The following is a 15,694-nucleotide window of genomic DNA, read 5'->3' as shown; positions in this document are numbered from 1 at the left end:
TCTCACACTGCTCCATGCTGGCCTTAGCACAGTCCAGTCCCACCTCCTTGTCACCTCCATATTTCATAAAGCGAACACACTTATCAGCTAGGATGGAAAGGAGGCACTGCCTTTAAAATGTCCGCAAACAACCTCTCCCCATGTCTGACACAACCTTCTGGGTTTTAATTACTCCCCGAAAGTGAGAGCCATCCCAGGATCCTTCGGTGACATTTTCCCGTTTCCTGTCGACTCCACTTATGAGAAACAAATGGGCTGGCTGGCCTCCCTCTAGATTGAGTTTTTCATGAAGTCATTACTTCTGTCACGGGGAGTATTTTCAAATTGAAAAATCTGAAACAATAAATGATGGTGAAGCAGTTAATAACTGTTAAGAAATCACATTTGGAAAATTGCATTTAAGCAATAACCTTTCTCCCTGTAATTAAATGACAGAAAGGTCCTGGTTTTAATTAAGTCAGCAATTTATAGTTATGAAGCTATACTTCACTATGCAGATTAGCAAATGATAGGTCACAGAACACCCTGAGTGCATTTTGAGTGGGCCTGATATGGTAATTACTCCACTGTTCAGTGGTGACCACATTGAACCGTATCTCTAGATGAAACAATTTTCTTTTCCTTGCTCCATGATGTATAACTAGGATGAGTAAATGTACCACGAGCACTGCCTTGCGCATCTTTAAATTAAAATGGATTTTAAATGAGGGGGCATGAGCGGAGGGAGCATGTTTGAAGAACAGCACCGGGAGTGAATGGGCCACTAGTCAATGCCTGCGAGTAGGGAATATATCATTGTTTTACAGGGTTTTCTATCTTGTGCCTGAGTGTTTGCTGCAGATTTATGAGGAAGTAAAATGCTAATGTTAGTGTATTTATAAACATATGATGGGGATTTCATCTATAATTTATTTGCCAGCCCTCTCTTTGCCTCCTTGGAAAGGAAAATGAAATGCTATGTTGGCCAGCCAAAAGGGTCATTAATACAGCTTTCACATTTTATTTAACTAACCCCCAGCTCATATTACACATTGATGATCACACTGAGATGTTTTTGAAATGCTTATTGTGTCTTCTGTCTGCCCCAACCTCAGCTCTGCAGAGTGTGGGCAGTCATCAGACGGCTTCCGATAACCTAGTGGGAATCTGCTAATGGGGGATCCTCGGGGGCAGGGGGCAGCACTTGGAGGAAAGGAAAAATCCAACTCCTGAAAATATGGGGTTTTTTTTTTTCATTTCTCTTAAAGTTTCACAAACATCTGAACTCTTAGAAATGACTTGTTTTCAAGTGTTTGATTTCTTCTTCAAACCCCATATTTTCCTGCCTCTCTTCATTAGCGTGCATCTCCACCCAAACATGAGGAGAATGTAGGCTGCAAAGGAAGAAATTAGAGCATCAAAACAAGCATCAAAAGGCAAGCACATCCCACGTGGCTGAGGGGGCTGGGACGGAAAGACCTCTCATCCAGAACGTTTATGTGAGGGCAGCATGTCTCTTCGACAGGAGCACTGGCTGTTCTGTTTATCGACTCTAATGTTACTCCCTCTGTCCCCGCTGCCACACACACAAGTAAAGAGGTGAAATGAATCAGATCTGATGTAAGCTGACCAATAAATCACTGACTGCGTCACAACTAATAGTGATTCACTAATACTGAATCCCTGTAACGATGAATCAGGAGCAAACTAAGAGTCTCCTAAGTCAAGAGTTTCTTATTTGGGCTTTTTGGAACCCTAGAAGAGAGATCAAAATTATTGTAGTCCCAGAAAAAATATCTATATTATATTTAAAAGGAAAAAAAATCACTACAGCATTTTAAAGAATCATGTCATGCATATTTAACTCAAATGTCAGCTGCATGGATATCCTCTAGTCACCCAGCCTGCTGGATACAAGCTGGCCTTCGATTTTTTTTTCTTCTTTTTTTTGCCTCAAACCCTTATCCAACATATGGAGGGAAACATAGAGTTTTTCTCAACATCTTAGGGGTGATTCTTGGGGTGGCTCAGATTTTCCACGGTCAGCCCTGAACTGAATTCCTGTTTTTGCTGAATTTCACAGCTCCTCTCTGTTGCTTTGTCTTCCTTGCATGCCCTCCACTCCTTTTCTGCTCCGGGTCATCCCACTTAGCCTCACCTTCAATTTCGCTCTTCCCCAGAGTACTGCTGGCCTACCGCTTGTGGGGCAGCAAGTACCTCTTGAAGTTTTGAAGCAATAGAGGGAATGACTTCACAGCTCAGCCAATAACTGAAAATGGAACTTAAAACATTGTTCTTAGAAGCACTTTGTGTGTTCTCGAAACTGGGACGTTCTTGAAGGAGAACCCACTTCTATTGCTACGTTGATCTCAATCTTCCTTCCCTTATCTGGTTTACTCCTCTCACTCCTAACTCTCAACTTCCTGTTTATTACTGAGACCACATTCTGTGGTTCTCTTTGTCCTCCTTCCCAATGCACTCCTGCTATGCCTGGGGGTCCTCACCCTCAAGACCTAACTACCTCTCTCTTCCTGAGAAGAATTCTGCTCTCATCTTTAAAACTACCATATAGTTTTATTTCCTCCCGCCCATATAGAGGCGATAAGGCTGTACCTCTGAAGGAGCAGCCCTCCGAAAGGAAAGTGCCTGGGCATCTTGGGAAAAGGCAATGGAGGCTGAGTCTCTGCCCAGCTCCCTCGGTTTCGATGGCACTCCCGAGTCTCTCAGTGCCATTAGCCACGGTCTTCTTTGGAAGACAATTCATTCTTCAGTTGTTTACTTCCTGTATCTCAGATCCAAGAAGCCAGTTGCCCTCTGAGCTTGGATGTCTCCTTGAAGCCTCAGCCTGATATACGCGTCAAAATTATGGCTGGTCCCTGGCACCAGTTTAGGGGGCAACTTGGAAAGAATCTCCAGTCAAAATAGGAAGAAAGAGCTGGCCAGAATTTCCTTTGGATTGATTCATGTGAGTGGAGGTCCCACCACAGGCCAGATTCCCAAGGCAGCTCCTCTGCTGGGCTGGATGGAGAGCAGTGGAGAGCAATGGAGAAGGAGAAAAGGAGCCATCCTTGCTTGTGCACAGGTCTGGACATGTGCTTTCAAAAACAAGTCCCCTTTATTTACAAAATAAAGTAAAACTGTCCATGTCCAGTCTGGCTGGAGATATGTTTCTTTGGGGAAAAGCTTAAAGAATGGTTTCTTTTTCAATTTCTCTTTACAATCTTTTCTTGAAAATTCTCCCACAATTGGGTCACCTGACATAATAGGGATGATGTCTGTAGCTAAATTTCCAAGTTAATAGAGATACAAACATCCTCCTTGAAGATGCGATGTGTTTTCAACCAGAATTAAAATATAAATTTCATACAAAACAGTGAGTCTGGGATGAAGAGTTACCACTCGTCTTTGTCAGGTATTCATCCATATAGCTACCTTTCATTGCCTAAGCACCTGTCACTCACTATGCACTGTGCCGGGCAAGAGGGATATGGGAAGGTATAAAACCAGTCCTCACCAGAGAATTCCCTACCTTCCCCACCCCGCAGTCAGGATGGGGTCAGGGAGAAGTAGAAAAGTAGCAGACACAGAAACATTATTATATCAGAGAACTTAAGAGCAGGAGTCAGGTGATTGGAGATCAAAGTCTACTTCCAGTACCTATTGGCTGTATGACCTTGGGCATGTCACTTAACCATGGTTTGCTTCATCTTCTTGATCATTAAAATAGAGGTAATAATAATATCTACCTTCTAATGTCATTAGAAAGACCAAATGAGATAATAAATATAAAATTCATGGTGCACATCAAGTCCTCAAATATTAGATATTGTAACAGCATGTGATTTATTTAATTAGGAGATGTACAAAACATTACATGAGAGCACAGAGGCAGGTAAACACCTAACTCAACCTGGAGGAATCAGAGAAGTCTTTTTAAAGACCCTTAAGTAAGTTTAAATTTAATGGTTGCTCAAGTAGTTCATTCAGTTAAAGAGTGATGAGCTAAATATTCATGGACAAAGTGGGCAAACTTGAGTTTTATCCTAGGATTCTTCTGATCTTGAGCGATCAGTCAACAAATGTCAACTCACTTTTACCTTATTGACAATGATTGGAGTTCAAGCTAACATCTTGAGGAAGGGAGAAAGCAAGGTTCTTGGTGCTGGTTGCTGGCCAGAAACCATTATCAGTACTTCTTCCTTTCCTTATATCACAACAGGTGGTCCCTAAAACCTCCTCTAATGCCAAATTCCATAGTTCCATCAGGCGGATAAATTCTTGGCCTTTGGGGCCACAAAGCATCTCTCTTGCTCTTGCTCATGGGAAGACAAGAAAACAGGACTTCTTGTAGTGTGCATTGATGCAGGAACTCTCCCAAAAGAGTTGCCAAGGCAAACAAAGTTTAACTTCCTGATCTTCTTGAATACTCCAGTGAATTATTATCAAGTGGAAATGCGTGTAATTAAGGTGGGCGGAAGGCGGGAATTGAATTATGATAAAACTCATGCCTGCTGATGTGTTTGATGACAGAGGAAGAAATCATAAAGGGAAAGATGATGAATTTCTGTCTTTTCTCTGGGAATAACTGACTTAGAATCAATGTAATGAAAAATTGTCAAGTGAACACAGAATGGCACAGGGGAAGGATAAGTTTCTGATGGAAATATATTAGCTCACAGCAGAGCCACACTTTCAGTTTTGATTTCCAGGGAGAAAATACCACCAAAAATGTATTATTTGGAGAACAACTATGATCATGTCACTTTCCTATCAAAAAGCTTGCAATGACTTTTCCTCATTTCCTACAGAATAAAGTTCAAAGTCCTGAGCATGACGTTCAAGGACTGTTCTAAATTGACCCCAATCTCCCTCCCTAACTTTATCTCCCTGTATACCTAACATACATATATGAACGTATGTGTGTACATGTGCACGCGCGCGCGCGCACACACACACACACACACACACACACATCTGCACCCCCGTACACTCCAGACCAAGTGTATTACTCATTTTTTCTTAAATATGCTGTATGCAAGTATCCTACACGTGACAGAATACCCTTCTACCAACCTCCAATGATCAGATTCCAACCCCACTTAAGGCCCGGTTCAAATATCTTTTCTTTCGTCAAGTCTTTTCCCAAAGCCAGAATTAATCTCTCTTTTCTAACTACTCCCATGGATTTTCTGTAGATGATAATAATACTTGTATTGCTAAAAATGCTTCACATTATTATTGACGGATTTTTTCCCTTATTGTGTGAAATCTTTGAGGGCAGAAGTCATGTCTTATTCCTGTTTGTAGCTTTTACAGTACCTAGTATAGTGCATTGCATGGCTCTAAAAATAAGTTCCACTTTTTTGCTTTGGCTGCTAGGAAGCTAAGAATTAAGTTTTCGGGCTCAATTACAGCAGCTCTTCACTTGCGTTTTCTAGTACAACGATTCCCCGTCTTCCTTCCTTGACTCTTGACTCTTATCCTGACACTCTTATTTTGCTGTTCTGGTATATTTGGCCTTTTATTATAAGCTACTCCAAATCCATTTGGAAAATAGGTAGAAATAATAGCTTATAAAGGTTGAATTGGAGTTAGTATTGCATGATGAAGATAAATGTAGACTTAACTTATCAGATGTTAGCATTGTCCAGGGTTTAGACTGGGGAGATAAAAAGAAATGAAAAATAGATCAGATAAAGATGATAATAACATCTCTATTGAGATCTGTGGCCCTTCAGAATTACTTTACATTTGATCTCAGAAATTCCGTGAAGAATGTATGAGGTAGGAATCTTCGTTAATCTTCATTTAATCTATTTGGTGTGGATTGAGGCAGATGGAGGCTCAGAGAGGTTAAGTGTCTTGCTCGAGTTCACACAGTCAATTAAAAGCTGCACTAGCTATAGCTGTTTGAATATCTTTGTTTCAAGTCTCTCGCTGTGAGTACCAATCTACAAAGGGTGATGTATGGCCAGTGAATGTCCATTGTTCGGCTTGACAGGCTTGGTGAGCTCGGAGTGGGAGAGGCTATTAATGCTAATATAGTTGTGATTTCTGGCTTTCTCTATTTCCTCCCCACCTGAATTTCGGCCTCTGTTGGAGACTAGATTGAAGAGTGGCTTGGTTCAAAGAGCAATTATCATTGAAGATATATCAGTTAGGATACTTTTGGCTGCAGATAACAGAAAATCGAACTCAAAGTGGTCAGAAAGATAAGGTTATTGATTGACTCTCTTAACTGGAAGTCTAGGAATCAGCTGGGCTTCAAGGTGTGTTGCATCCAGTGGCATCTACCTCCCGCTATTCTCTTGATCTTGTTCTGTGTTAGCTTCATTCTTAGGCCACTAGCAGGATGATAGCAATGTTTCTAGCCCTCAAAAAAGAAAGAAAATCACTGCTGGGGGCTCTCCCAAGACAAGGAAACTCCCAGAAATCCCTAGCACTCAACTTTATAGAATAATGAAAAGTGTAGGCATCAGTTGATTGATTATGCTATGTTTACACTTTCTGAAAGACAAATATTGACAATGATTTGGAAACCAAAACTCTTAAATATTGCAAAGTTAAAGGAAAAATGGAAGGCATAAATGACATAAGTGAAGCCCCGAGATAATATAACTAACCTGGTTTCTTTTAAAATCTGTTATTATCTAGAACATCAGTTTCTATTTATATGTCACTAAAATATCCCTATTTCTTGGATCTTGGCACCTCAGATACCTAAGTATTTTAACACTTTCTGGTTCAATTTGGTGTTTTTCAGTTTTCATCCAGATGTTAGCTTTGTGTCAATATAGTGCTCATTTGGAGAGCACCCACCACTCATTGGTTTCTTAATTACAGTTTTAGACATAGAAGGATCTTGTGTTGAACTATAAGGAAATACATGAAAGAAACTGAGAATGAGAGAGGAAAGAGGGAGAGGAAGGGAGGGAGGAAGGAGAAGGAGGGAGAGAGAGGAGGAAGGAAGAGAGAGAAGGAGGGAGCAAGAGCAAGAGGGGTGGGGAGGAGAGAGAGAGAGAGAGAGAGAGAGAGAAACTTTCCTTGTATTCTGTTGACCCAAAATGGATTATATGATCATCCCTGAGCTAATTGCTTGCTAGAAGATGGAATTAGCCAGCCAACCAGGCCCACCTGGGAGTGGGGTCAGTTTCTTCTAAGTCACGGGGGTGGCATGGAGGTGGGGGTTGGGGTGAGGGTAGAAGATGGGAAGAAACATTACCTGATCAAAATAGGAGTCCTGGAGTTCTGCTAGTGCGCTCTTTTAAATGAACGCATGCTCTCTCTTCTGCTCATGGGGCTATGCCTGAGACACTTTGTCTAGCTACAGCCCTTCTTTTCCTCCCTCCTTCCTTCCTCCCTCTCTCCCTATTTCCCTCTCATTCTCTCTTCCTTCCTTCTACTCTTTCTTTCTTCCTTCGTTCATCAAATATCCTTTGCACCAGGCCCTGTGCTAGACACTGGAGGTACCTAGGTGGTCAAGACACCACCTGTCCTTCATGTGCGGGGCTCTCTTCTGACATATGTGGCCAGTGTCCTGCAGATTCCGTGAGCAGCACCCCTCAGGTGTCCTATAGAGGTTATCAGCAGATAAGACACAGGCAATCCGTAGAGTTATGGCACTAATCAGGAAGTTTGTTTCATTTAAAGGAGAAGCAGCGAGGCAAGGAAGACTGATTTTTGTCCACCCAGAACCGAAATACCACACATTAAAATGCCTCCTAGCACCGAGAGGTTTGTCCATTAAATTTAATTAAGCTTTCTTTAGAATCACATGTCTTGGGAGATCTATTACGCCCAGGGGACAAAGCATTTGCTTTTCCAGCCTTTGCCTTGCTCTCTGCATTATTCTTTCTTTCCGGAAAACCCCTGGGCCTCTATTGTTTAGCAGAGTGTTTATATTTAGTGGCCAAATACAGGTTTGTGAATTGTGGAAATTCTTCCCAAACAATCCTCCTGCAGTTTCTGGCTTCAACAGCCTCTTCAGCAAGAGCTCTGCGGTCCAGGAGCTTTGTTTTTCCCCTTTAAACAGAGTATCTTTAACAGAGATTTGCATTGTTTCACCGACAGCTTTTCTGGGCCTCTGAGATTCTTGTATCTCTCAAGCAGCTCAGACATTCTGGAAGCTGAAATTCCTTCAAAGGGACCAGCTGGGAGAGGCATGTGCCCAAGCCAGCCTCAGAGTGGGTGTGAATTCCTTGGTTCCAAAAAGGAGCAATTGTCTGATGGGCCGTCCATGCCAATGCTTACTCTGGCAACTTTCTCAGTCGTGGAACCCTGGCATGCTGTAGTGGAAATATTTCAGTGCTTCTCAGCTCTGGGGACCTGCTCCATCCTTCTCCACTTAGAAAAATATGCCACTCAGAGCTGCCACATTAATGCTGCCACTGATACCCCAAGTGACAGCATGACACCCGTATGCACACACACATTCTCTCTCATCCCCAAAATCACAGTGCAAAAAGTTGAAGAGGGTGACTGCTCCAGCTTACAACTGCCATTTCCCCAAGGGTGTTTCCAGAATGTTGATAGGGATTTGCTGGGATAGATTCTCTAGTCAAATGTGTTGATCACATCTGAGATTAAGCAAAAACAGGTGTATTGCAGGGTTTCTTAGAGGCTTTAATGTGCTAATGTGCCCTGCAAAGGGCTAGAGGATGTGGGAAAAGAGGAACTATAGTATTTGTGTTCTCCAGAGTAGTATGACCATAGAATCTTTTTTTCTTCACCTGGGACTGGAATTAAAGGGAACTTTTTTTTTTTTTTTTTAAACATACAAAGCCTCCTGGATTCTGGCTAGTTCTTCTTCCTATTATAAAAATGCTTTATTTTTGTTGGGTGTTTTTCTGTTGCTTTTAAAGCAGGGGTTCTGGGTATACCTAGTGAACCCTGCCAAAGACTTCTTTGCAATGAAATGAGTGGCTTCCTGGGAGAAAATACATCCTAGGAAAGAAGAAATGAGACAGGCAAGCTGGACCCACTGGCAAAGCTTGACTCATCAGAGGGAAGAGACAAACTAGAGTATGGTGGTATCCCTCAACTGGCTTTGTCTTCTGTGCCCCATTGAATACAACATGCCTTAGAACCAAGGAGAACAGTAGGGCTAGAAGTAAACACTCTGGCATGCTTTGGGGCTCAAGCAGCACTGCTGCGGGGCCCTCTAATATAATTCAGCGCAAAGAAGAAAGGGGGCTTTCTCTCATATATTGCAACAGAACCCTGAATAACTCTGGTCTGTGCCTCTACTATGGAGCAGTACCCAGTGGAAGGACTTGGGAGCAGGAGACTGGGAAGAAATATCAGTTGGCATGTGGTTACTGACAGGAAAGCTGACTATCCTGTCTGTAGACATGTATGATGCTTCTGGAGAATCTCTGGGATAATCGTTGGTCACAGTTCTGTGGTAGCAAGTGGAGAGAAAGGCTACTTGGGCATTATTCACGAAAAAATTCAATTTATGTTCCTAGGTTGCTGAAGCTTAGAGAAATTTGATGGTTAAGCTTTAATAAAGACCTAAGTAACAATGTCTTTTAAACGTAGAAAATATTGTTCTCTCCTACAGAATTCCGAGCTAATCGGTTTCAGTTATCCAGGGAGGTTGTTCTGCCCTCAAAGTGTCCCAGGGACCCAGGTCCCCTCTTTCTGGTTACTTCACCATCCACTAGGGCCTCTTCCTGGGCTGTATGATCAAAGCGAGCTCAGCACCACATCTCCACTGCAGCCAACAGGAAGGGGAAAGATGTAGAAGATAAGCAATTTGAAGAATTAATTTTAAAAAATGTCAAACACACAGAAATTAGAAATAATTAACTTTATCCAGATTGAACTATTATTAAGATTCTAGCATATTCCTTTTAAAGATGGGATCTGAAAGTTGCACATATCACTTCTCCTAATATCCCATTGTAAGAATTTAGTCAACCGGCTACACTGAGCTACAGACCTGAAGACACGGATTCTATCTGAGTACATGTGTATTCCAAAGGAGAAGAAAGAGGAATACCTTTAATGCTGATTACTCTATCAAGATCCGCAAAAACAAAATTGCCTTATGTTTGCCCTTTGAAACAAGATTTTAGAATTAGAATTCTTTTCTATCAGTAGGCCCTGGGTAAATGGCTGCATGACATTTGTCCTCAATTTAGGCTCAGCTGAATCAACAGAGATCAACACATACATTTTTCTGAGTGGGCTCCAACACTTTAGAAACCCTATTTGGACACATAGGTGACTGTGAGTTAGATATCCTTATGGAGAGAGCAAGAAGGCTGAAAGACAAATAGGGTTATATTTCTGGGTACATTTAAGTCGTCTGCTCTTTATGATTTGGGTCTTAGTTTCCTAGTCCATGGAATAGAATGGTTGATGATGGTCTTATCTCTGAAGAAAAACGTCCCTATTGAAGTCTTTTGTGACAATATCATGATAAAATGGGAATTAGGTCAAGATGGAATGATTGTGGCTGGTATTGTTTAGGATGTGTTAGGGACTGAATGTTTCTGTCTCCCCACCATCCCCACCTCCCAATTCATATGTTGAAGCCCTAACTCTCGGTGTGATGGTATTTGGAGATGAGGCCTTAGGGTTAGATGAGGTCATGAGGGTGGGGCCCTCATAATGGGATTAGTGCTATTAAAGAAGAGATGCCAAAAGAGATTCTCTCTCTCTCTCCGTCTCTGTCTCTCTGTCTCTCTCCTTCTCTCTTATTCTCTCTCTCCCTCTCTTCCTCCCTCCCTCTCAAACACAGTAAGAAAGAAAATGTCTGCAAGCCAGGAAGAGAGCTCCTACTAGAAACCGAATTGGCTGGCACTTTGATCTTGGACTCTTCAGCCTCTCGAACTGTGCGAAATAAACTTTTGTTGTTTAAGCTACCACTCTATGGTATTTTGTTATGGCAACCTGAGCTGGCTTTACATAGGATGCTTAGGTTACAGCGACAGAAACTCAAAGTGGCTTTTACAATGAAAAATATGTTGGCTCACGTACCAACATCCAACAGTAGGACAGGCTCCGGGATTGATTTAGGCTGATATTTCCAGCTTTGTTTTCTGTGATTCTCTTGTCTCGGTCCTCTTCTGTATAACCAGTGTCATCTTCAGCGTGACATTGAGGTGACTGTAGTCATTCCAGTCCTTGTATCCCAGCCATGACAACACCCACACACAGACACTGGCTTTCCTGAAGTTCTCTTTTAAGAGTAAGGGCACTTTTTCTAGAAGCCCTCATCAACTTTCTTATACAACTTACCTGCAAGAATGAGACGTTTATTCCTGCACCAATTCTTGTGGCCAGAGGAATGCCATGCTCTGATTGGGTTAGATATTAGTTTTTAAATCAGAGGGCAAAGGGGCCCTCTAGCAATTGGTTTGGACTCTTCAGAGTCTATCCCTGGGGCCAGAATCAAGTCCTTAGCCACTAGACTGCCCTGTGGGAAGGGAAATAATGGTGTTCAAGAGATCACCAAAGTGCTTACCTCATGAGCCTTCAATTTTGCGTTATTAAAAGGGTTTGAAAATATAACCCAGGAAAATTTTCACATGAGCCAAGATCTTGTAAGCACCATCATTAAAAACTTCGTCCCCATATCTGTAAATTATTTTTATTACTAAGAAGATATTATATCTAATGCTATCACTAGAGGATCAAAATGAATGTTAGAAAAGTCTTTCTGTTCATCTATTTGTTGATAAAGGAAAACATGAATTTAGGCAGACATAATATGTATGCCTCTGACGAGTTATAGTATATATCTTGCCAACAGATTTTTCCCCTTGAAATGAACTCATTTGTGAAAGGATTTTGCTGGCTTGGTTAAAAACTATCCAAGGCTTGTAATATCTAAATGTCAGAGAACAATGGGATGCATGCATCTTGATTGCTGCAATAATTTGTACAAACCAAGGGGAAAAATTACTGATGGGCTGGATACTGCAGGTGAATAAGCAAGTCTTTTGGTACACTGAAGACTTTCAGAGAGATATTAGCTTTCCACAGTCATTAAGAAGATAGGACTTCACTTCCTGTGTCGAATAGCCTAGAGATTAGAAAATGAAGGCAGGAGCCTGAGATAGAGGTGCAGGCTTTTTTATTAGCTAGTCTGTAACTTTTGGCAAGTTACTTAAGCACTGTGAGATTTTGTTTCTTCCTCTGTAAAATGGGAATGATAATCTCTACCTTCTGAAGGTTTTGTGAAGATAAAAGGCAATCACATAGCTGAGCACAGTATCTCGGATATAGTTGGTGGTTAAGAAATGAGCTGTTATTAAAATGCCCAGGGCATTCCAGAGGCTGCTAGATGCTCCAGGAAGTGGGCTTTTAGGTAAATCTGGGCTTGCTTGGATCAGTGAGCTCTTCTTGGTATACTCTATCAAGCCAGAGACTGAACTGGTGGTCTCTGATACTACCCATGGTGACCACAAATTAGGAAGTGTTTGGAGCCTGAGTTTCTCATGTAGATTCATGAGATGGACCAAAGTTTTATGTTAAACAAAGTGATTTTTGATGGAAAATGAGAGCCAAGGCTAAAGTAGAAAGATCCCTGGTCTGATATATCTTGCTGGTTTTTTTTTTTTTTGGTCTTCTTCATGAGTCCTCATGAAGAAGTTGATGGAATGAATGGAAGACAGCACATGAAAAATTCCTTCTCATTTTGTTCTTTTATTAAAAATTCAACTACCTTAAAATGTTTTTGAAAATGTATCATATTTTGTAAAAAAAAAAATTTAAGTAACATAAAGAAAGTGAAAATTGCTCCATGATTCAAACTCCCCTGAAAATTGGTTCATATCATTTTTCTGAACTTTTAAGCATATGTCAATGTAATTAAACTATACATATTTTAATATAAGTGGGGAAATATTCTATATATTAGATTAGAAGAGGAGAGAGAGAGAAGTACACTTTTCTATGAAGCACTACTTTTCTACTTGATGTACATTTTTCAATGTTAATGCATAAAGACCTATCTTTTTTAACCGTAGCAGAATATGTAACCAATCTCTTAGATTTTGGTTGTTTTGACCTTTCATTAATAAGAAAAAACAAAGGAATGAACATCTTGTGCAGATAACTTTATGTACTCATCTGGTGTTCTTGTTTTTAAGTAGCTCGTCAAGCTTGTAAAAATGCAAAACAGATCTTGGAGCACAATATAGTAAATATGGCTGCAGGTTGTGGACAAATTACCAAATCCCATGTGAGAAAAGCAACCCCAGCCACTTAAGCTTAGCTGAAATCTCACCAGCCTTTGGGCCTTGTGTTCAAGAAGCCAAAGTTTTCCTTGGGTGCAAGAAAGATTTTTCCAGCATCCTGGAGTTCCCACAGGTTCCCATGGATTCTGGAAATTACTGTCACTTGGGTCATTTCTAGAACTACCCAATTTTCCTGCACTGGGCTCAGTCCAGCAGCTGTACCAAAGGGGACTTAAACAGGCAAAACTTTCTTCTGTCTCTCAGAGGCTTCATGCAACTAGACCACAGAAGGCTACAGTAGTTGGCGAGTTTTGGAGCAGTTTATTCTTTTTGATGCCAGCAGGTAAATTAATTTTCAATATGGATATTTTCCTATCATCTATCTATCTATCTATTTATCTATCATCTATCTATCATCTATGTATGTATGTATGTATGCATGCATGTATGTATGTATCTATCTATACACACACGAGAGAGACAGAGAGAGACAGAGACAGAGAGACAGAGAGACAGAGAGACAGAGAGAGAATTTTTTTTCTGAGCTTCTACCATTTCAGAAATATTGACCAAGGGAAAATTTATTAACCCAAGTCAAAAAATACTCCCAAATGCGCCGTTTCTCCTTACTGATAAAGGAATTTCCATGGTATTCCTGCTAAGAGTAAAGCCTCAGCTCTCACAATATCCCATACAAACATATTATTTCTTTCTGGTACATTAATTTTTGGATTAATTCGGAGGACAAAACACCACCAAAGTAGTGGTTTGGCTATAAACTCTCTTGACATCTGGCCAAACCTCCAAATAACAGGGATGTAATTGTTTTCAAGCTCTCACCACAGAGATTTTCTGGCCACCTCTTGCATAAATGAAAAAGTTAGCATTTATAATTCCATGGTAACAAAACCCACAACTTATACTTACCAAGTTGTGATATGATAAAAACACACTCTAGGGGACATCAGGAATAATATTTAGCACAGTCAATTAGGGAGTAGTGAACATTGCCAGAAGTTACTGTTTCTAGAGAGTTCATGGATTTCATCTTCTCTCCCTGCACCATAAAAGGCACAGAGACAGCCTCTAGGTTCTTCCGCTTGTGGCTTTCATAAATTAGCTCCTGAGACATTGCTTAAGATGCACAGAAAGTTCAGGGTGAGTTTGTGTTGACCAATTTAGGCTTCTCTTAGCTCTTCCTTGGGCTTTTCTGTCTGTGTCTCCAGAAATAAGACGGCCTACACACGGAGGGTCCTTCTCTGGGCCTGTCTTTTCCAGAGTATGGGATGCACACGTCTATTTACAGAAACAAATGTTTTAGGTGGTACTCACCATCTAGGCATTAAGGAACCTTGAATCATAGAGTGAGAAAGTCATTCTTTTCCGAATTCTCTTTTAAGCTTTCTGACTTTCCAGAAGAAAGCTTCCAATTGTCTTTATCAACCTCTAACACATGCTGACCTTCCTTGCAAACAAAAAGAATTCAGGCTTCTGGCTTGACCCACCAGAATCTTGGTAGAATTTAATAACTTTGACTTCTATTAATCATTACAATTAGCTTCCATTTATGGCAAGCACATGTTATTGATTTTCTATTTATAGTAATAATGTCAAATTTTCTTTGAAAGTACATTAAGTGAAGGTTTTTAAAAAAGAGTCTTTTAAAAAAGTAACACAGAGTCTATGGCCATGCTACCCTGAACAAGCCCGATCCCGTCTGATCTCGGAAGCTAAGCACGGTTGGGCCTGGTTAGTACTTGGATGGGAGACCACGTAGGAAGACCGGTGCTGTAGGCATAAAAAATAAAAAATAAAAAAATAAGGGATTGCAAGCTGACAAGGTCCTTGCAATCTGTGAGGTCAACCAAGGGTTGCCTCACCTCAAATAAATAAATAAATAAATAAATAAATAAATAATAAAAATAAATAAAAATAAAAAATAACACAGGTGGTCATAAATATGGCAAAACCCATAAGCGAGGCACAGGAATGACTGAGTTTTGGAAGATTCTGGGGGAAAGTTCTGGGCTCATTCCCAACACTGCCCATTCCCCATCTTCTTCTGCTCTCTTCTCCCACACTGCATTTCTACTTTGCTGGTTTCCCTGATGTTTCCAGAAGATGCCTTGTGTCTCTGGGCACTCACCTCCATGGTTTCCTTTGCTGAAACTTCCTTCTTCCCCAACTTCTGGTAATTCCTGCTTATCCTATAAGAACTGTTTCAGGAATCAGAGTCTTCCATAACAATCCCCCTCCATTATGTGCACCTCTTGTGTTCAACACCCAAAGTTGGCACTTCTTTCACTATATTGTCACTGTCGGTTGAATGTCCCTTCCTACAGGAGCTCCTTAAGAACAAGGACTGTAACTTATTTATCTGTATCCCCACCTTCTAGGAGTGCTTGGCATATAATAGGAACTCCATAAATTTTGAGTGAAGGAGTGATGGTGAATAAATGAAGAAGGAACTTCTGACTCCTCAGAGCTCAGCTGCTTTATGAATCTATCACTAAGACCCCACCCAT

General features: G+C 40.9%; 1 pseudogene; it reads left to right on the top strand.

The window, feature by feature from the left end:
* Nucleotides 1-14,848: 14,848 nt before the first annotated feature.
* LOC120610661 (uncharacterized) lies at nt 14,849-14,966 on the top strand (annotated as a pseudogene).
* The last annotated feature ends 728 nt before the right edge of the window (nt 14,967-15,694 follow it).

The sequence above is a fragment of the Pteropus medius genome, unplaced genomic scaffold (genome assembly GCF_902729225.1).
Source record: "Pteropus medius unplaced genomic scaffold, Ma_sr-lr_union100, whole genome shotgun sequence".
NCBI lineage: Eukaryota > Metazoa > Chordata > Mammalia > Chiroptera > Pteropodidae > Pteropus > Pteropus medius.
The sequence above is the reverse complement of the archived record's forward strand: the minus strand, read 5'-3'. Positions and strand labels throughout refer to the sequence as shown.